Raw genomic sequence first — 21,853 nt, 5'->3', positions numbered from 1 at the left:
CAGAGAATATTTCAGGCTTTTTGAAGAATCTCATGGACTCTTTTTTTTTTTTTTTTTTTTTTTTTTTAAACCAAAAATGCTTACAGCACCTGGTATTCCCAGGCGGTCTCCCATCCAAGTACTAACCAGGCCCGACCCTGCTTAGCTTCCGAGATCAGACGAGATCGGGCGTTCTCAACGTGGTATGGCCGTAAGCGAAATCTGCTTCCAAAAACGGGCTTTTTGAAGAAATTCATCGAATTTTTCAGGCCTTCTGAAGAAACTCTGCTCCCAAGACCGGGGCATGTTGAAGAAACTCAGAGAATATTTCAGGCTTTTTGAAGAATCTCATGGACTCTTTTTTTCTTTTTTTTTTTTTTACCAAAAATGCTTACAGCACCTGGTATTCCCAGGCGGTCTCCCATCCAAGTACTAACCAGGCCCGACCCTGCTTAGCTTCCGAGATCAGACGAGATCGGGCGTTCTCAACGTGGTATGGCCGTAAGCGAAATCTGCTGCCAAAAACGGGCTTTTTGAAGAAATTCATCGAATTTTTCAGGCCTTCTGAAGAAACTCTGCTCCCAAGACCGGGCATGTTGAAGAAACTCAGAGAATATTTCAGGCTTTTTGAAGAATCTCATGGACTCTTTTTTTTTTTTTTTTTAACCAAAAATGCTTACAGCACCTGGTATTCCCAGGCGGTCTCCCATTCAAGTACTAACCAGGCCCGACCCTGCTTAGCTTCCGAGATCAGACGAGATCGGGCGTTCTCAACGTGGTATGGCCGTAAGCGAAATCTGCTGCCAAAAACGGGCTATTTAAAAGGTTAGAACATTAGTGAAGTAAACTAAAAAGCTTACAGCACCTGGTATTCCCAGACGGTCTCCCATCCAAGTACTAACCAGGCCCGACCCTGCTTAGCTTCCGAGATCAGACGAGATCGGGCGTTCTCAACGTGGTATGGCCGTAAGCGAAATCTGCTGCCAAAAACGGGCTTTTTGAAGAAATTCATCGAATTTTTCAGGCCTTCTGAAGAAACTCTGCTCCCAAGACCGGGGCATGTTGAAGAAACTCAGAGAATATTTCAGGCTTTTTGAAGAATCTCATGGACTCTTTTTTTTTTTTTTTTTTTTTTTTTTTTAAACCAAAAATGCTTACAGCACCTGGTATTCCCAGGCGGTCTCCCATCCAAGTACTAACCAGGCCCGACCCTGCTTAGCTTCCGAGATCAGACGAGATCGGGCGTTCTCAACGTGGTATGGCCGTAAGCGAAATCTGCTGCCAAAAACGGGCTATTTAAAAGGTTAGAACATTAGTGAAGTAAACTAAAAAGCTTACAGCACCTGGTATTCCCAGGCGGTCTCCCATCCAAGTACTAACCAGGCCCGACCCTGCTTAGCTTCCGAGATCAGACGAGATCGGGCGTTCTCAACGTGGTATGGCCGTAAGCGAAATCTGCTGCCAAAAACGGGCTTTTTGAAGAAATTCATCGAATTTTTCAGGCCTTCTGAAGAAACTCTGCTCCCAAGACCGGGGCATGTTGAAGAAACTCAGAGAATATTTCAGGCTTTTTGAAGAATCTCATGGACTCTTTTTTTCTTTTTTTTTTTTTCTTTTTTAACCAAAAATGATTACAGCACCTGGTATTCCCAGGCGGTCTCCCATCCAAGTACTAACCAGGCCCGACCCTGCTTAGCTTCCGAGATCAGACGAGATCGGGCGTTCTCAACGTGGTATGGCCGTAAGCGAAATCTCCTGCCAAAAACGGGCTATTTAAAAGGTTAGAACATTAGTGAAGTAAACTAAAAAGCTTACAGCTCCTGGTATTCCCAGGCGGTCTCCCATCCAAGTACTAACCAGGCCCGACCCTGCTTAGCTTCCGAGATCAGACGAGATCGGGCGTTCTCAACGTGGTATGGCCGTAAGCGAAATCTGCTGCCAAAAACGGGCTATTTAAAAGGTTAGAACATTAGTGAAGTAAACTAAAAAGCTTACAGCACCTGGTATTCCCAGGCGGTCTCCCATCCAAGTACTAACCAGGCCCGACCCTGCTTAGCTTCCGAGATCAGACGAGATCGGGCGTTCTCAACGTGGTATGGCCGTAAGCGAAATCTGCTGCCAAAAACGGGCTTTTTGAAGAAATTCATCGAATTTTTCAGGCCTTCTGAAGAAACTCTGCTCCCAAGACCGGGGCATGTTGAAGAAACTCAGAGAATATTTCAGGCTTTTTGAAGAATCTCATGGACTCTTTTTTTTTGTTTTTTTTTTTTTTTTTTAAACCAAAAATGCTTACATCACCTGGTATTCCCAGGCGGTCTCCCATTCAAGTACTAACCAGGCCCGACCCTGCTTAGCTTCCGAGATCAGACGAGATCGGGCGTTCTCAACGTGGTATGGCCGTAAGCGAAATCTGCTGCCAAAAACGGGCTATTTAAAAGGTTAGAACATTAGTGAAGTAAACTAAAAAGCTTACAGCACCTGGTATTCCCAGGCGGTCTCCCATCCAAGTACTAACCAGGCCCGACCCTGCTTAGCTTCCGAGATCAGACGAGATCGGGCGTTCTCAACGTGGTATGGCCGTAAGCGAAATCTGCTGCCAAAAACGGGCTTTTTGAAGAAATTCATCGAATTTTTCAGGCCTTCTGAAGAAACTCTGCTCCCAAGACCGGGGCATGTTGAAGAAACTCAGAGAATATTTCAGGCTTTTTGAAGAATCTCATGGACTCTTTTTTTCTTTTTTTTTTTTTTTTTTTTAACCAAAAATGCTTACAGCACCTGGTATTCCCAGGCGGTCTCCCATCCAAGTACTAACCAGGCCCGACCCTGCTTAGCTTCCGAGATCAGACGAGATCGGGCGTTCTCAACGTGGTATGGCCGTAAGCGAAATCTGCTGCCAAAAACGGGCTTTTTGAAGAAATTCATCGAATTTTTCAGGCCTTCTGAAGAAACTCTGCTCCCAAGACCGGGGCATGTTGAAGAAACTCAGAGAATATTTCAGGCTTTTTGAAGAATCTCATGGACTCTTTTTTTTTTTTTTTTTTTTTTTTTTTAAATCAAAAATGCTTACAGCACCTGGTACTCCCAGGCGGTCTCCCATCCAAGTACTAACCAGGCCCGACCCTGCTTAGCTTCCGAGATCAGACGAGATCGGGCGTTCTCAACGTGGTATGGCCGTAAGCGAAATCTGCTGCCAAAAACGGGCTATTTAAAAGGTTAGAACATTAGTGAAGTAAACTAAAAAGCTTACAGCACCTGGTATTCCCAGGCGGTCTCCCATCCAAGTACTAACCAGGCCCGACAGTGCTTAGCTTCCGAGATCAGACGAGATCGGGCGTTCTCAACGTGGTATGGCCGTAAGCGAAATCTGCTGCCAAAAACGGGCTTTTTGAAGAAATTCATCGAATTTTTCAGGCCTTCTGAAGAAACTCTGCTCCCAAGACCGGGGCATGTTGAAGAAACTCAGAGAATATTTCAGGCTTTTTGAAGAATCTCATGGACTCTTTTTTTTTTTTTTTTTTTAACCAAAAATGCTTACAGCACCTGGTATTCCCAGGCGGTCTCCCATCCAAGTACTAACCAGGCCCGACCCTGCTTAGCTTCCGAGATCAGACGAGATCGGGCGTTCTCAACGTGGTATGGCCGTAAGCGAAATCTGCTGCCAAAAACGGGCTATTTAAAAGGTTAGAACATTAGTGAAGTAAACTAAAAAGCTTACAGCACCTGGTATTCCCAGGCGGTCTCCCATCCAAGTACTAACCAGGCCCGACCCTGCTTAGCTTCCGAGATAAGGGAAGGACTAAGAGCTAAGCTAAAGCTAACACCACACCGGCTCTCTTTACCCAGCATTTTCCTTGCCAATGTACGGTCGCTGTTGAACAAAATGGAGGAGATTCGACTCAACATCACATACAGCAAGAGACTTTTGAACTGTAATGTTCTAATTTTCACGGAAACATGGTTAAACAGCGGAATACCGGACAACGCTATTGAGCTAGCGGGACGCCATACATTCCGGGCGGATAGAACATTAGATGGCTCCGGTAAGACCAGAGGTGGTGGATTGTGCATTTACATTAACAAAGCTTGGTGCACAAACTCTGCTATTGTTGGGAGACATTGTTCAGCTAACCTTGAGTTTCTCATGGTTAAATGTAGACCGTTTTATCTACCGCGGGAGTTCACTTCCACTATTATAACTGCAGCCTATATTCCCCCGGATGCTGATGCCAAGTTTGCTATGAAAGAACTTCACGCAGCCATCAGTAAACAACAGACCGTTCACCCGGAAGCTGCGTTTATTGTTGCGGGTGATTTTAATCATTCAAACTTAAAGTCTGTGCTACCGAAATTTCACCAGCATGTTTCCTGTCACACCAGAGGAAACAAAACCTTAGACCATGTTTACACAAACATGGCTGAAGCTTACGTCGCGACACCCCTCCCCCACTTGGGACAGTCAGATCACCTTTCTTTGTTCCTCACCCCCAAATATGCACCTCTGATCAATCGCGTGAAGCCATCAGTGAAGACCATCAAGGTGTGGCCTGCGGGGGCAGATTTCTCACTCCAGGAAAGGTTTCTACACACAGACTGGAGTATGTTTGCTTCTCAAGCCACCAGTGGCTCTCACACGGACATTGACTGCTACACCTCCTCTGTACTGGATTATATTAATACCACCATTGACAGTGTTACAACCCAGAAGCAGATCACCACATACCCAAATCAGAAGCCATGGATGAACAGGGAAGTGCGACTCCTATTGAAGACACGCAATACTGCCTTCAGATCAGGAGATGCACAAGCCTATAGCACATCCAGAGCAAATCTGAAAAGGGGCATCAAAGAGGCCAAGCACTGCTACAAGCTTAAGATAGAGGGACACTTTTCCAACGCTGACCCTCGGCGCATGTGGCAGGGCATTCAGGCCATCAGTGACTACAAACCCTCTCACTCCACCCCCGCAGCCACTGATGTCAACTTCCTGAACGAGCTAAATTACTTTTATGCTCGCTTTGAAAGAGACAACAGAGAAACTGCCACCAAGCTCAAATCCTCAGCTGACCACCCACCGATCACACTCTCCTCCACAGATGTCTGCAATGCACTGAGCAGGATCAGCGCGCACAAGGCTGCTGGACCAGACAACATCCCTGGACGCGTACTCAGGGCATGTGCGGAGCAGCTCGCTGGGGTTTTTACAGACATTTTCAACCTGTCTCTTGCCCAAGCAGCTGTACCAACATGCTTTAAATGCACTTCCATTGTGCCAGTGCCAAAACACTCCAGCCCGAAGTGCCTTAATGACTACCGCCCTGTAGCACTCACACCCATCGTAATGAAGTGCTTTGAGCGGCTGGTCCTGGCACACCTAAAAGACTCTCTACCATCCACATTGGACTCACACCAGTTTGCCTACCGTAGCAATAGGAGCACAGAGGATGCAGTCTCCATGGCACTGCACTCTGTGCTCACACATCTGGACAATAAGAACACTTATGCACGCATGCTGTTTGTTGACTTCAGCTCAGCATTCAACACTGTCATCCCAACTAAGTTAATAGCCAAACTTGGAGACCTGGGCTTCAACACCTCCATGTGCAACTGGATTTTGGACTTCTTGACCAACAGACCCCAGAATGTTCGATCAGGCTCCAACTGCTCCACATCCATCACACTCAACACTGGTGTACCACAGGGCTGTGTGCTAAGCCCGTTCCTCTACTCCCTCTTCACCTCCGACTGCAAGCCTGTGTACGGATCTAATTCCATCGTCAAGTTTGCGGACGACACTACGGTGATTGGTCTCATCAGCAACAACGATGAGACTGCCTATAGGGAGGAGATCAAGCACCTGGCCACATGGTGCACCGAAAATAACCAGCTCCTCAACACCACCAAAACGAAGGAGCTCATCGTGGACTTCAGGAAAGTGTCAAGAGGCACACACGACACCATCCACATCAATGGAATGGCTGTTGAGCGTGTCTCCAGTTTCAAGTTCCTGGGGATCCACATCTCGGCGGACATGACCTGGACAACCAACACCTCCAGCCTGGTCAAGAAGGCTCACCAGCGCCTTTTCTTCCTGAGGACACTGAGGAAGAATCAGCTTTCCTCCACTATCCTGGTGAACTTCTATCGCTGTGCAATAGAAAGCATCCTGACCAACTGTGCTACAGTGTGGTATGGGAGCTGTTCTGTTGCAGAGCGCAAGGCACTGCAGCGGGTGGTGAAAACCGCCCAGCGCATCACTGGGACTCCACTACCTGCCATCGAGCACATCCAGAGGAAACGCTGTCTGCATCGAGCTCGCAGCATCCTTAAGGACTCCTCTCACCCAGCCCACAGATTGTTTTCTCTCCTGCCCTCCGGCAGGCGTTTCAGGTGCCTCCGGACCAGGACCAGCAGACTAAAGAACAGTTTTTTCCCCAGAGCTGTCTCTTTATTAAACTCTAACCCTCATTGATCCCACTCCCCTCATATACTGATTGACTCTCCTCTCCCTCCTCACACCTGCCTCCATTTTGTTATTTGCAATACTATAATGTTCATTTGCACTGCTGACTGTTATTACAGTAACAACTGTTTACATATGCATCTTGCACTACTACCTTGACTGGAATATGCTCAATTTGCACTGCCGACTGTTTATTTACAGTACCGACTGTTTATATATACATTGCAATATCGTACCTTAACTGTAATATGCAATTACTTTCCACTGCACTTTCACTCGGATAGCTTCTGTCCAAACTTTATTTGCACTACTTTAAATCCATTGTTATACTGCTCATTAGCCTAACTTATACATATATCTATTTGTTAAATTCTGTTTATAGTAATAGCCATCTGTATATTATGCTCACATTCTGTTTATAGTAACAGCCATCTGTATATATATTCATAGTACATATCTATCTGTAAAATTCTGTTTATAGTAACAGCCATCTGTATATTATATTCAGTACATATCTATCTGTAAACATTCTGTTTATAGTAATAGCCATCTGTATATTATTATATTCAGTACATATCTAGCTGTAAACTCTGTTCACAGTAATAGTTATCTGTATATTATATTCATAGGACAATCTATCTGTAAATTTTTGTTTATAATAGTATTCAACTCTATATTTATTCAGTACATATCCATGTTCTGCACTTATGGAACCACTGTATATCCTGCACTTGCTGCTATTGCACTTCTGGTTAGACCTAAACTGCATTTCGTTGCCTTGTACCTGTACTTGTGTAATGACAATAAAGTTGAATCTAATCTAATCTAATCTAATCAGACGAGATCGGGCGTTCTCAACGTGGTATGGCCGTAAGCGAAATCTGCTGCCAAAAACGGGCTATTTAAAAGGTTAGAACATTAGTGAAGTAAACTAAAAAGCTTACAGCACCTGGTATTCCCAGGCGGTCTCCCATCCAAGTACTAACCAGGCCCGACCCTGCTTAGCTTCCGAGATCAGACGAGATCGGGCGTTCTCAACGTGGTATGGCCGTAAGCGAAATCTGCTGCCAAAAACGGGCTATTTAAAAGGTTAGAACATTAGTGAAGTAAACTAAAAAGCTTACAGCACCTGGTATTCCCAGGCGGTCTCCCATCCAAGTACTAACCAGGCCCGACCCTGCTTAGCTTCCGAGATCAGACGAGATCGGGCGTTCTCAACGTGGTATGGCCGTAAGCGAAATCTGCTGCCAAAAACGGGCTTTTTGAAGAAATTCATCGAATTTTTCAGGCCTTCTGAAGAAACTCTGCTCCCAAGACCGGGGCATGTTGAAGAAACTCAGAGAATATTTCAGGCTTTTTGAAGAATCTCATGGACTCTTTTTTTTTTTTTTTTTTTTTTTTAAATCAAAAATGCTTACAGCACCTGGTATTCCCAGGCGGTCTCCCATCCAAGTACTAACCAGGCCCGACCCTGCTTAGCTTCCGAGATCAGACGAGATCGGGCGTTCTCAACGTGGTATGGCCGTAAGCAAAATCTGCTGCCAAAAACGGGCTATTTAAAAGGTTAGAACATTAGTGAAGTAAACTAAAAAGCTTACAGCACCTGGTATTCCCAGGCGGTCTCCCATCCAAGTACTAACCAGGCCCGACCCTGCTTAGCTTCCGAGATCAGACGAGATCGGGCGTTCTCAACGTGGTATGGCCGTAAGCAAAATCTGCTGCCAAAAACGGGCTATTTAAAAGGTTAGAACATTAGTGAAGTAAACTAAAAAGCTTACAGCACCTGGTATTCCCAGGCGGTCTCCCATCCAAGTACTAACCAGGCCCGACCCTGCTTAGCTTCCGAGATCAGACGAGATCGGGCGTTCTCAACGTGGTATGGCCGTAAGCTAAATCTGCTGCCAAAAACGGGCTATTTAAAAGGTTAGAACATTAGTGAAGTAAACTAAAAAGCTTACAGCACCTGGTATTCCCAGGCGGTCTCCCATCCAAGTACTAACCAGGCCCGACCCTGCTTAGCTTCCGAGATCAGACGAGATCGGGCGTTCTCAACGTGGTATGGCCGTAAGCGAAATCTGCTGCCAAAAACGGGCTTTTTGAAGAAATTCATCGAATTTTTCAGGCCTTCTGAAGAAACTCTGCTCCCAAGACCGGGGCATGTTGAAGAAACTCAGAGAATATTTCAGGCTTTTTGAAGAATCTCATGGACTCTTTTTTTCTTTTTTTTTTTTTTTTTTTTAACCAAAAATGCTTACAGCACCTGGTATTCCCAGGCGGTCTCCCATCCAAGTACTAACCAGGCCCGACCCTGCTTAGCTTCCGAGATCAGACGAGATCGGGCGTTCTCAACGTGGTATGGCCGTAAGCGAAATCTGCTGCCAAAAACGGGCTTTTTGAAGAAATTCATCGAATTTTTCAGGCCTTCTGAAGAAACTCTGCTCCCAAGACCGGGGCATGTTGAAGAAACTCAGAGAATATTTCAGGCTTTTTGAAGAATCTCATGGACTCTTTTTTTCTTTTTTTTTTTTTCTTTTTTTAACCAAAAATGCTTACAGCACCTGGTATTCCCAGGCGGTCTCCCATCCAAGTACTAACCAGGCCCGACCCTGCTTAGCTTCCGAGATCAGACGAGATCGGGCGTTCTCAACGTGGTATGGCCGTAAGCGAAATCTGCTGCCAAAAACGGGCTTTTTGAAGAAATTCATCGAATTTTTCAGGCCTTCTGAAGAAACTCTGCTCCCAAGACCGGGCATGTTGAAGAAACTCAGAGAATATTTCAGGCTTTTTGAAGAATCTCATGGACTCTTTTTTTTTTTTTTTTTAACCAAAAATGCTTACAGCACCTGGTATTCCCAGGCGGTCTCCCATTCAAGTACTAACCAGGCCCGACCCTGCTTAGCTTCCGAGATCAGACGAGATCGGGCGTTCTCAACGTGGTATGGCCGTAAGCGAAATCTGCTGCCAAAAACGGGCTATTTAAAAGGTTAGAACATTAGTGAAGTAAACTAAAAAGCTTACAGCACCTGGTATTCCCAGGCGGTCTCCCATCCAAGTACTAACCAGGCCCGACCCTGCTTAGCTTCCGAGATCAGATGAGATCGGGCGTTCTCAACGTGGTATGGCCGTAAGCGAAATCTGCTGCCAAAAACGGGCTTTTTGAAGAAATTCATCGAATTTTTCAGGCCTTCTGAAGAAACTCTGCTCCCAAGACCGGGGCATGTTGAAGAAACTCAGAGAATATTTCAGGCTTTTTGAAGAATCTCATGGACTCTTTTTTTTTTTTTTTAAACCAAAAATGCTTACAGCACCTGGTATTCCCAGGCGGTCTCCCATCCAAGTACTAACCAGGCCCGACCCTGCTTAGCTTCCGAGATCAGACGAGATCGGGCGTTCTCAACGTGGTATGGCCATAAGCGAAATCTGCTGCCAAAAACGGGCTATTTAAAAGGTTAGAACATTAGTGAAGTAAACTAAAAAGCTTACAGCACCTGGTATTCCCAGGCGGTCTCCCATCCAAGTACTAACCAGGCCCGACCCTGCTTAGCTTCCGAGATCAGACGAGATCGGGCGTTCTCAACGTGGTATGGCCGTAAGCAAAATCTGCTGCCAAAAACGGGCTATTTAAAAGGTTAGAACATTAGTGAAGTAAACTAAAAAGCTTACAGCACCTGGTATTCCCAGGCGGTCTCCCATCCAAGTACTAACCAGGCCCGACCCTGCTTAGCTTCCGAGATCAGACGAGATCGGGCGTTCTCAACGTGGTATGGCCGTAAGCGAAATCTGCTGCCAAAAACGGGCTATTTAAAAGGTTAGAACATTAGTGAAGTAAACTAAAAAGCTTACAGCACCTGGTATTCCCAGGCGGTCTCCCATCCAAGTACTAACCAGGCCCGACCCTGCTTAGCTTCCGAGATCAGACGAGATCGGGCGTTCTCAACGTGGTATGGCCGTAAGCGAAATCTGCTGCCAAAAACGGGCTTTTTGAAGAAATTCATCGAATTTTTCAGGCCTTCTGAAGAAACTCTGCTCCCAAGACCGGGGCATGTTGAAGAAACTCAGAGAATATTTCAGGCTTTTTGAAGAATCTCATGGACTCTTTTTTTTTTTTTTTTTTTTTTAAACCAAAAATGCTTACAGCACCTGGTATTCCCAGGCGGTCTCCCATCCAAGTACTAACCAGGCCCGACCCTGCTTAGCTTCCGAGATCAGACGAGATCGGGCGTTCTCAACGTGGTATGGCCGTAAGCGAAATCTGCTGCCAAAAACGGGCTTTTTGAAGAAATTCATCGAATTTTTCAGGCCTTCTGAAGAAACTCTGCTCCCAAGACCGGGGCATGTTGAAGAAACTCAGAGAATATTTCAGGCTTTTTGAAGAATCTCATGGACTCTTTTTTTTTTTTTTTTTTTTTTTAAACCAAAAATGCTTACAGCACCTGGTATTCCCAGGCGGTCTCCCATCCAAGTACTAACCAGGCCCGACCCTGCTTAGCTTCCGAGATCAGACGAGATCGGGCGTTCTCAACGTGGTATGGCCGTAAGCGAAATCTGCTGCCAAAAACGGGCTATTTAAAAGGTTAGAACATTAGTGAAGTAAACTAAAAACCCACTGAGCAAGCGACGTCTGTGGACGTACAAAACAGGTTGATATAAAGTCCAGGCCATGATCTGAACGTCCATTGACAGCCAGAATTAGTCGATTAATGACACTGAGAAATTATGTCCAATCTGGCCATAATCTAAACGTCTACTGACAGCCAGAACTAGTTCAGAAAAGACGTTCATACTGACTATAATCTGGACGTCCGTTGACATCCAGAAACAGTCCATAAATGACGTGAATAAAGATGTCCAATCCGGCCATAATCTAAACGTCCACAGACAGCCAGAACTAGTTCAGAACAGACGTTCATACTGACTATAATCTGGACGTCCGTTGACATCCAGAAACAGTTCATAAATGACGTGAATAAAGATGTCCAATCCGGCCATAATCTAAACGTCTACTGACAGCCAGAACTAGTTCAGAAAAGACGTTCATACTGACTATAATCTGGACGTCCGTTGACATCCAGAAACAGTCCATAAATGACGTGAATAAAGATGTCCAATCCGGCCATAATCTAAACGTCCACAGACAGCCAGAACTAGTTCAGAAAAGACGTTCATACTGACTATAATCTGGACGTCCGTTGACATCCAGAAACAGTCCATAAATGACGTGAATAAAGATGTCCAATATGGCCATAATCTAAACGTCTACTGACAGCCAGAACTAGTTCAGAAAAGACATTCATACTGACTATAATCTGGACGTCCGTTGACATCCAGAAACAGTCCATAAAAGACGTGAATAAACATGTCCAATCCGGCCATAATCTAAACGTCCACAGACAGCCAGAACTAGTTCAGAACAGACGTTCATACTGACTATAATCTGGACGTCCGTTGACATCCAGAAACAGTCCATAAAAGACGTGAATAAAGATGTCCAATCCGGCCATAATCTAAACGTCTACTGACAGCCAGAACTAGTTCAGAAAAGACGTTCATACTGACTATAATCTGGACGTCCGTTGACATCCAAAAACAGTCCATAAAAGACGTGAATAAACATGTCCAATCCGGCCATAATCTAAACGTCCACAGACAGCCAGAACTAGTTCAGAAAAGACGTTCATACTGACTATAATCTGGACGTCCGTTGACATCCAAAAACAGTCCATAAATGACGTGAATAAAGATGTCCAATCCGGCCATAATCTAAACGTCTACTGACAGCCAGAACTAGTTCAGAAAAGACGTTCATACCGACTATAATCTAGACGTCCGTTGACATCCAGAAACAGTCCATAAAAGACGTGAATAAAGATGTCCAATATGGCCATAATCTAAACGTCCACTGACAGCCAGAACTAGTTCAGAAATGACAAACAATATCTGTAAATTAATTAACTGACTGTTACGGACTATATAATTAACTGTTAAATTGATCTTGCTGGTCAGACACCAACAGGGTTCATGATGCACACATGGCACTTTTAAGTCCTTCTGGGAAGTTTGTATTCATGAGGTTTTACAATTTTTAAAAAAAAAATTTATGTTTTAAATTAATTTATGAAGCCACTGTAAAATGTATCATTAGCCTACATGTTATATTGTTATACTATAACACTGTCATATTTTGTGCAGGCATTAGCTTACTTCATCGTAAATGGAAAAGCCTGACAATGTAACTGCTAAATACCCAAGTATTGTGGTATTCCACAATGTTTCTCACTGACACACTCATAACTCGAGATTGTGGATTAAAGAAAATCCCAAGCTTCCTACTCATATTTTCATCATTGTGGCGGCGTTCATGTGTGTTCAATTTGTAAATACGATCTTTATGATACTAGGCATGTCTTGAATGCATCAATAGCTCTAGTTTAGGGACAATCCATACAAACAATCTTTATTAAACAGACTGTCACAGTGAGAAGATTTTTGTCCTTTATCAATGCTAAAGGCCTAACCACTGCAGTTAACACCATGCTGTTAAATAAAAGTCTGTAGACAAGTCTTAAGGTTAGGGTTAGGGTTAACCTTAACCCTTAATTTCTAACCCAGACCCGGTTTCACAGACAGGGTTAAGATAAAGCCAGGATTTGTCCTTAGTTCAATTTGGGTATTTAATTATAGCTTTTAAAAATGTGCCTTAGAAAAAAAAAAAAAACATTACTGGCGTGCATCTTGAGACAAAACAATGGCACTGCCATAAGATATGTTGCTTTCAGGTAATACAGCTCAAACATGCATTTTAGTCAGGCTTGCCTGTGAAGTGTGAAACCCGGGGTATTATGTTGTAACTTGTATAGAATTATGCCAATGTAACCAAAGTGTTGCGTTGGACAGAGGATTAACTCTAAACCAACAGGTTGTGTAACTGTGCCACACAGGGTGAAAATGGATGTTGACATTATTAGGCATAAGAGTGTTTCTAAAGGAAAGGTCAATAATTTGTGAAAGTGTAAAAGGGTCATTATGGGTCACATGAATGTAACTGTCACCACCATGATGCCAATTCCTTAGATTTTCATATAGATCTACATACAGAATTGTATATGAATATATGCAGTGTTTGCTCTGTTTAATATACTGTTTGCTCTATTAAATTGCACTTTATCAGAACAGTGGTAAATAAATATTATATATGGTCAGTTACTGTAAGTTCTTACAGTATTTTTAATCTTTCATTTTTATTGTTGAATTTTTAATCATGCACTGCAATGAAAAAACAATTTAACCAATTGATTAGCCTAAATATAACAGCCAGCCTACAAAAACAACCAAATAAATAGCACACAATATATATATATATTTTTTTTTTATATATTATATTATATTTTCATATTTCCCTGTAATTGCAATGTTGCCACACTATTGGCTGTCTCTCCTAGCTGTTTTGAGCATGATTGGTTATTCTCTGTTTATTCTGTCTGTCATCCAGGAATCTAGCCAATGACAACTATGCGCGCCTTTACGAGTCAAGTTTGAATAAACGTCAGTTGAGTGAGTCGGTGTTTGCTTTGCTGCTGCGCGGGATCTTCAATATTTGCCTATTATGTGGGTTTTACATCGTTTAAAACATGGATTATTTTTCATCGGACTGCTAAATGTTTATTTTGAGCGAGTTGCTGGGTGTTGCTGGATGTAAATGAAGAACAAACAAGGAATATGGACAAAGAATTTTATCAACGGAAATATTGCAATCTACGGAAGGTAAAACTTTATTTTATACAAATTCTGCTACATCAAGATATAGGCTAGTGTATTAAATTGAGAATCTAAACGCGATTAGAGCAATATTGTTAGTGCATACGGTATTCCAATGTATTAATGTTATGTGCTGCTAGCATGTGTAACTTGTCTAACTTAGTTTATGATAAAATAAACTCAGCATGGGAGCTTACAACGAGTGAACTGAGAATATATATTGTATCTTTAGACAGAAAGGAACTGTCACAGTCTTATACTATAAGAATCTGCAAACTAGGCTTATGAATCTATTGATCGCGGGATGGCTAACCGATCAGTTAAATTAACGAGTCGTAATAATATGTTTTGGAGCTGGTGAGTCAATTTAGCAAGCTTTTGCAAATGTCTCCGTAAGTAAGTAAAACAAATAACTAATATTGATGTGTATGTGTGTGTTTCCTTCATGATCCAGGCATTTGGGGAATAAATATTATCCAGCCACACGATGTTCAGATGCGGTGAGTATTGTCATAAAATACACGTGAAATAGAGGCAGAATATGTGAATCTGCTCAAATGCACTGGTTCAAACCCTCCAGACAAGCTCTTGAGTTTACAGGCCTAGCTGACCCAAAAATAAATGTCTTTCAAAATGAAAGTATTTTCAAACCTGTATAACTTACTTTTGTGAAACACAAGAATTTTGGGAATAAAACAACTGTATGCATTGTTGCCTATGACAAAAATAAAAGGCATTTTTCAAGATATCTTAATTATGGTTCTACTGTACATAAGAAACTCATACAATTTCAACATATGGGTGAGTAAGCTACATAATGAGATAACTCTATTTTTTTTTTTGGATGAGCTGTTCTTTTAAAGGATTAGTTCACCTCAAAGTTGAAAATTCTGTCATCATTTACTCAACCTCAAGTTGTTTCAAACCTGTATGAATTTCTTTCTTCTGCTGAACACAAAGAAAGATATTTTGAAGAATGTCTGTAACTTGGGTCCCATTGACTTCCATAGAATTTTTTTTCCCTACTATGGAAGTCAATGGGACCCAAGTCTGTCTGGTTACCGACATTCTTCAAAATATCTTTCTTTGTGTTCAGCAGAAGAAAGAAATTCATACAGGTTTAAAACAACTTGAGGGTGAGTGAATGATGACACAATTTTCAACTTTGAGGTGAACTAATCCTTTAAGGACATTTGCTAAATTAACCATGTTTTTTATTATAGTGTAGAAACCATGTTTTTATGGTGGATAGTGAGTATAGGAGCAGGCTTCACTTCATATATTAATAAACTTTTAGAGTGCTGGCCTGGATAATTGTAATACGTAAAATAGGAAAGAGGCCGCACTATGCATAAACTTTTATTTGCAAAAATGCGTTTCGGCACGTGGAAACTGATGAAGGCACGCGCCGAAACCTGTTTTTGCAAATAAAAGTTTATGCATAGTGCGGCCTCTTTCCTATTTTACGTATTACAATAATTTATTACCATTTGGTTAGTGTCGCAAAACATTGTTAATTTTTAGTAAGGGTTCTCCAGATTTATATAACACTTATGGAACATTAAAAAATGGTCCTATGTTACGCGATCAATAATCCTATTAAAACTCTTTAAAAAAAAAAATATATTTTTAGATCAAGCATTGGACTTACGGAGCAGAATAGGCACCAACAGAGAAACAAGTCCATCACTAGTAAGTATCCACTGCAGTATCTTCTGGTTACACTTTATTTCGATAGTCCACTTTCACTAACATGTCAACTAACTCTCATTAGAGTATTAGTAGGCTGTAGTAGACAGTCAATAGACTGGTAGGTTAAGTTTAGATGTTAGGATTCGGGTTAGAATAAGTTGACTTGTAGTTGCCAAGTAACTTATAGTCAGTAGAATGTCTGTTAGGGGACCAACAAAACAGAGTGTTAGCAAATATTAAGCAGACAGTCTACTAATACTCTAATGACAGATAGTTGACATGTAGTTGCAAAGTTACTTATAGTTAGTAGAATGTCTAAAGTGGACTATCGAAATAAAGTGTTACCCAGTATTTAAATCCGCAGTCAATTTTAAAGGCACAATGCACTCCGAAATTAAAAAATGATCTCTTTTTTTCTTCTCTCGTGCCATTCTAGATATATATCTGACTTTCTTTCCACAAAGATTTTTTGAAAATTTATCCATTATTGTAAGCCAATATAATGCAAGTGCATACGCCAGAAACTTCATACAGCGTACTCACAGCTTGCTGTGTTGTTCACACAAGATGTTTTCTGCACTTATCATGTGAGCTTTACAATGCTCTTGGACTTTTTCGACCTTCAGCATTTTGGTGTCTATTCACTTGCATTATTTGACACACAAACACAAGAGATGGATAATATTTCTAAAAGTCTAGTTTATTTTTTCTAAAATATGTGTTTTCATCTGAAGAAAGAAAATCATATACCTTTCGGTCGGCATAAGGTAGATAAAATGAAGGGGGAATCAGTTTGCTCTCCTTTACCTAGTATTATTTATAAACATTACATGTGATTTAATAAATGTACAATTAAAGGGGTGTTCGAAGCAAACATCTAAATCCCTTCACAAAGAGCCCTTCCACAAAAGGGTTAGCAAAGGGGGACATGCATCCGATGGTAAATTAACTGAAGTAATTTTATCTTATAGTAATTTTATATTATATTTATGGTAATGTGACCTAGGATGGCAAGTTCCTGTGTTTCATTTTAAAGTAGATATGGTGGAAGAGTTAAGTTTAACATAGAATAATTGAGTTGTTTGTTTGGGTTTGCTATATTACACACATTTTCATCATACCGAAGTTCCATAGGTAAAACTTTTATTAACAGATGCGTTAATGTAACTACCTGCAGGGTTAAAAGAAAAGACGTCAAGAACTTAAGGAACTTTTACACATCAACAATGTACTAAAAACGGAAACGTTTTTTCTTTGTACAGATGACAATGTTATTAAAACGATTACCGTTTGGACAGATCCACTGTGTTAATCTACATGTTCCTTCTTTTGGTGATGCACATTTTTCTATCAGACATAAGTTTTAGATACCAGACAAAACGAATGAAATGTGACCCATGCTAATTAATTCCCCCCTTTTACCTCTCTCTTTTATCTTTCTGTGGCCAGGATCCGTCATTCATCAGAACAGCTACCAAGAGAAGTGAGTATTCGTCCTCTACCTCCTTTGTCTCAATGTTATTTCAACACTATTGTAGTGTTGTCACGATACTAGAATTTCGAACTTCGATACGATACCTTGAAAAATATCGATATTCGATACCATTTTCGATACCACGGAGAAAAAAACTGCCACAATATTAAGTTTTTTTTTATTTTTATTATTTAAAGCTAAATATAACAAGTCTAGAACATGACAATGAAGGATATTTTACATGAACAAAAATGTCCTGAAGTAGTGCACTTGTTCAAAAGCATTAATGCTGGTTAATACATTAACGTTATTTGATGAACAGATTTAAACACAAACGTGTGTGCATTATACACGATAACAATACTATTAGTGCTTTTAACAATACAGATTGTGTCAAAGCACTTAACAGTATCAAATTGGAGGATATAGTGTCAGTAATGTATAATAATAAGATAAAACATAACATTTTCAGTTAAAGGCATTTCATTATTGAATTCAAAGATGTCATTCAATAGCTCAGTTTAGTTTAATTAGTATCTGTTGTAACGGAGAGCAGATCACCAGTTGCATGGTGATTAAATCAAATTAATTAATTCAGTCTAAATCTACAAAACCCCTGTCTCGCTCTGACCCAAGCTATTCTCACATTCCAAAGAACTCTCATTTACGACACCTCTGCTGTTTTGAGATTGCTCTACGCAAGACGTGCAGCCCAAACGGCGCCGAAAAATGGTGTAAATCATTGACTATCTCTCACTCTACATGATCTCTTACGTCTAAACCAACAGAGACCGTCTGTTTATGGCCGGGAGAGCCTCACGCTGACCAATGAGAGCGATCCCGAAAGCACTCCCCCCTAGGGAGTCCCTCGGACACTGATTTACACATAGACACTAATTAACTCTTCACAACAATAAAACAGTGTTGTAAGAGACCAGATGCCGAAACATGTGGTCTGTGCCTAATACATCAATCCAAAAAGCCAAACGCACGCACACACATAAGCCTCACCACGCAGATCCCACCACGTGAGACTAAAATCCTTGTATAAAACATTTTAAGTGTATTTTCTTGATGTGTATGATCCCCTGTCCCAAATATTATGCCTATGAAGTTTGTTGGCTTGTAAATCACCCTGTGGTGCCCACAATTACAAGAAATGATGTACCTCCTTGATTTTAGATATTAGAACTGTCATTCGCGGTATTGCCGTGTTCCACCAACCCCAACGATGCTGAATCTTTAACACAAAATATCAGAGAATGCATTGTTTTATTAAATACCAGTGTTAGTAAGTTATGGACGAATTCATCGTTTCAAAACCCCGCGGAAAGAAGGCGTATAGACCTCAAAACGTCAGGAGGTGGGCCCATACGTTGTTAAAGACGATTGGCCCACGTACGTGAGGGAGGCGTGAGTTTAGCCCTTTAAAATTGCGCGCCCCCTTTCCTCTCATTGCAGTCCGCCAGAGAGAAAGAAGACACGCCTCCTTCCCTCAAGGAAGCTCCGCTCGCTTTTATTTTCCTCTTATTTCCAAGTCTTTTCTTAGAACTACCATTACTTCAGTATAGTCTTCTGAAACCAACCCACAAAACCAACTTAAGGCTAAAGATAATCTTTGCTGAGTCTTCGCTCGCTTCAAGTCGCCATAGCAACCAGAACGCTGTGACCACGTGATCCAGGTGTCTTTTCCAACACAGACGAACGCACCCACGGAAGGCCGATCTTTCAAACAGAGTAACGTAGATCTTTTAAATTTGCAATCTGAAGGAAATGCTGTTTAAAGTTGCCTAAATATTACTGAGAAACGTTGGGGTTTTGTGGTGAATGACTAAACTGTTTCTATCCCTCTCTCTAAATTCTCTTTCACACACACACAAACATACACACACACACACACACACACATACTCTCACCCACGTGTGCCGAGATAAACACACTACCACGTGCTCACGGAGCGACACACCCACCTTACAAACGCTACCATCTCCACCTTTCACACACACACCTAAAATCATTCGTATCTCAACTATTAGTTTCCTCTCGCTGAGTTTCTCTCTCTCTCTCTCTCTCCCTCTCCAAATCTCTCTCTAAAACCTTTTTATTTTGTTGTATTTCTGTATTACGATCGTTATATTGCCTGTTTTGTTATGCATTTTTACTCCTGCGTGATTTAAAATAATTGTGTAATCGCTAGCCTGTTTAAATAAACTTTGTTAAATCATTTGAATTAAGTTTGCCTGCTTTGTTTCAAATTCTGAGTCCCTGATGAGTGCAGATTGTACCTTATAAGCTCTACGATTGGTTTTATTCTTAAAAGAAACCTAAAATTGTCTAAAACACGGAGATAATTATCTTCTTTGTGGCCACAAGAAAGTGTTATCTATCAGTGTTAAAGACACCCGATCTCCGTTCATAAATTATACATTCTGTCCGCTGGACGGCCAGTCTGCATGATAAATGAACATTCGTCAACTTCTACCTCAAATTCCCCCAAATTGAGTAAATGCTACCCGTCTCTATCAGTGATTATTACAAGTAATTGTGTAATCGCTGATACAAGCCGAGGTCTTGACCTATTCCCTAATTTGAATAAATTAATTTATGGAAGCAACAGATGCATATTCACATTGATGAATATTACCGCTAATTTGAGCTAATTAATTCCCCAACACAAAGTCATTGTTGTTACACTGTGTAATCAAATTGATGATAAGATATGAAGGCAAATTGCAGAATTAAATACTAATTTTTGAATAAAGTTAAATAAGCACAAGTTAATTTACATTTGACCACAGTTAAAATATTTAACGTTACTTGTCTAAGATTTCTCAGTCAGATTATATTAACTTTAAGAATTACGGTGAAAAAACGAGACAACACGCACTCATATCAACAACAATACTAGGCCATCTTGGTTAATGTTTCAGAAATGTTAAAATGAGAAGAGTTACCAACCTCTCGAAATTATTTATATAGATCCCGGTGTCGGTCTTTCAGGTGCTTAGCTATATTAGGCCCCGATCAGACTAACGCGTTTTTCAGGTTCGAACACGCGAGGCACACAGCACTGCCCCGATCACACAGAACGAGCAGTGCGCGGCGTTTGTTATGTTGCTCGGCAACCACTGAAACCGCTGTCCTGTCAGTCAAGTAAACGTCAAATCAGCCTTTTATTAACTTTATTTACTTTCTGTTAACATTCTGGTAGTTACGGTTCGTGAAGTCGTTATAAGCTCCTGGTAACCCGCGAGAGCACCACAAGTTTATCCTCCATCATCGCACTCTCCGGGCGTTCAAGCAACTAGCTTTCATCATTAAAACGGAAGGCCCGCGAGGCGCAGCAGGCACATAAACAGCGCGCAGAACGCTCGCTGGAAACCAATTGAAAATAGGCGCCTCTCACTGCAAAAAACGCGTCAAGTGTGATCGGCCCCATTCACTTCACTTTTGCTATTTAACCAGAGCGAATGAGACGAGTGCGCGTGTGGTGTTTGTCAACGCGCCTTTGGAGAGAAGTGAAAGTGACAGCACGGCTAGTATTGATACTTCAGGAAATTAGTATTGGTACCGTTCAGATATTTCAGTATCGATATTTATATTAGGGGTGTAAGATTAAGAAAATGTCGATGCAAAAACGATTCACAGTATGTAAATGTAGTTACTTTTCCTATATAGGTATTAGGGATGTGCATCTCCATAACTGAGGCCGATACGATACGCATCTCGATGCATAGCCAACGATACAATACATTAATGATACATATAAGCAGCTGCCAGCTACCGATGCAATGCAATACGATTCACTTTTATTACGATCCGGTGCGATTCGATTTCGATTCAACGCATTGCAAAAATATGATGCTATGCAATTCAATATGGTATAGATAGTTCACTTTTATTTCTTTTGTTCAGACATAGGGCAAATCATAAAGTAGCAAAGTGCCATCTGACTTTTAACACATGGCTCTCTCACAATCAAAAGATTTGGTTTCCACAAAAAAAGCAGGTACTGTAGGCTAACTGACCAGAAAGCAGGTGCTGTTATTATGTGCTTCACGGGCCGTTTATCAGTTTGGACCAGTGCAGCGCGAGCCGATCTTGATCAATCGACACTGTTACTACACGGCGCTAAGAGATCCCCACTGAAGTAATAACATCGCTGCGAGATCTATTGAGAAGCATTCATATATCTCTGTTATTAACGGATCAAACAGCGCTGACATGGAAATATTGTGCCATGAATGAACAATCCAGTGTCCACAGATCAGCAACATTCACCATGGATTTACTGTAGTAAAACAAACTGTAACCATGGAAGTTTGGCAGGAATAGTAGGCTATAATGCTTTCAAGTTACATTACGTTGGTTTTATTTTGACATGAATAAAATTACTGCCCTCAAAGTTACCGTAATCTGAACTAAAATAAACCTTTGTTTATAACTACAATATTACATTACATTTTTTTTTCAAGTAGCTGTTTTACATGCTT

General features: G+C 41.4%; 2 long non-coding RNA genes across 3 annotated transcripts in view; one reads left to right on the top strand and one right to left on the bottom strand.

The window, feature by feature from the left end:
* Positions 1 to 21,853, bottom strand: part of LOC309513041 — a 328,088-nt gene that overhangs the window by 233,183 nt on the left and 73,052 nt on the right. The window lies entirely within an intron of this gene.
* Positions 13,183 to 21,853, top strand: part of LOC309505270 — a 10,173-nt gene continuing 1,502 nt past the window's right edge. Inside the window, exons 1-4 of one of the 2 annotated variants that reach the window (XR_014208382.1) lie at positions 13,183 to 14,200; positions 14,649 to 14,694; positions 15,828 to 15,886; positions 17,149 to 17,369. This is a non-coding gene — a long non-coding RNA (uncharacterized lncRNA). The remainder of the gene's footprint in view (positions 14,201 to 14,648; positions 14,695 to 15,827; positions 15,887 to 17,148; positions 17,370 to 21,853) is intronic. The other variant, XR_014208383.1, reaches the window with a different exon arrangement.

The sequence above is a fragment of the Leuciscus leuciscus genome (assembly GCF_965113295.1).
Source record: "Leuciscus leuciscus genome assembly, chromosome: 1".
NCBI classification, from domain to species: Eukaryota; Metazoa; Chordata; class Actinopteri; order Cypriniformes; family Leuciscidae; genus Leuciscus; species Leuciscus leuciscus.
Note: the sequence above shows the minus strand (reverse complement) of the source record. Positions and strands in the feature narration are given on the sequence as shown.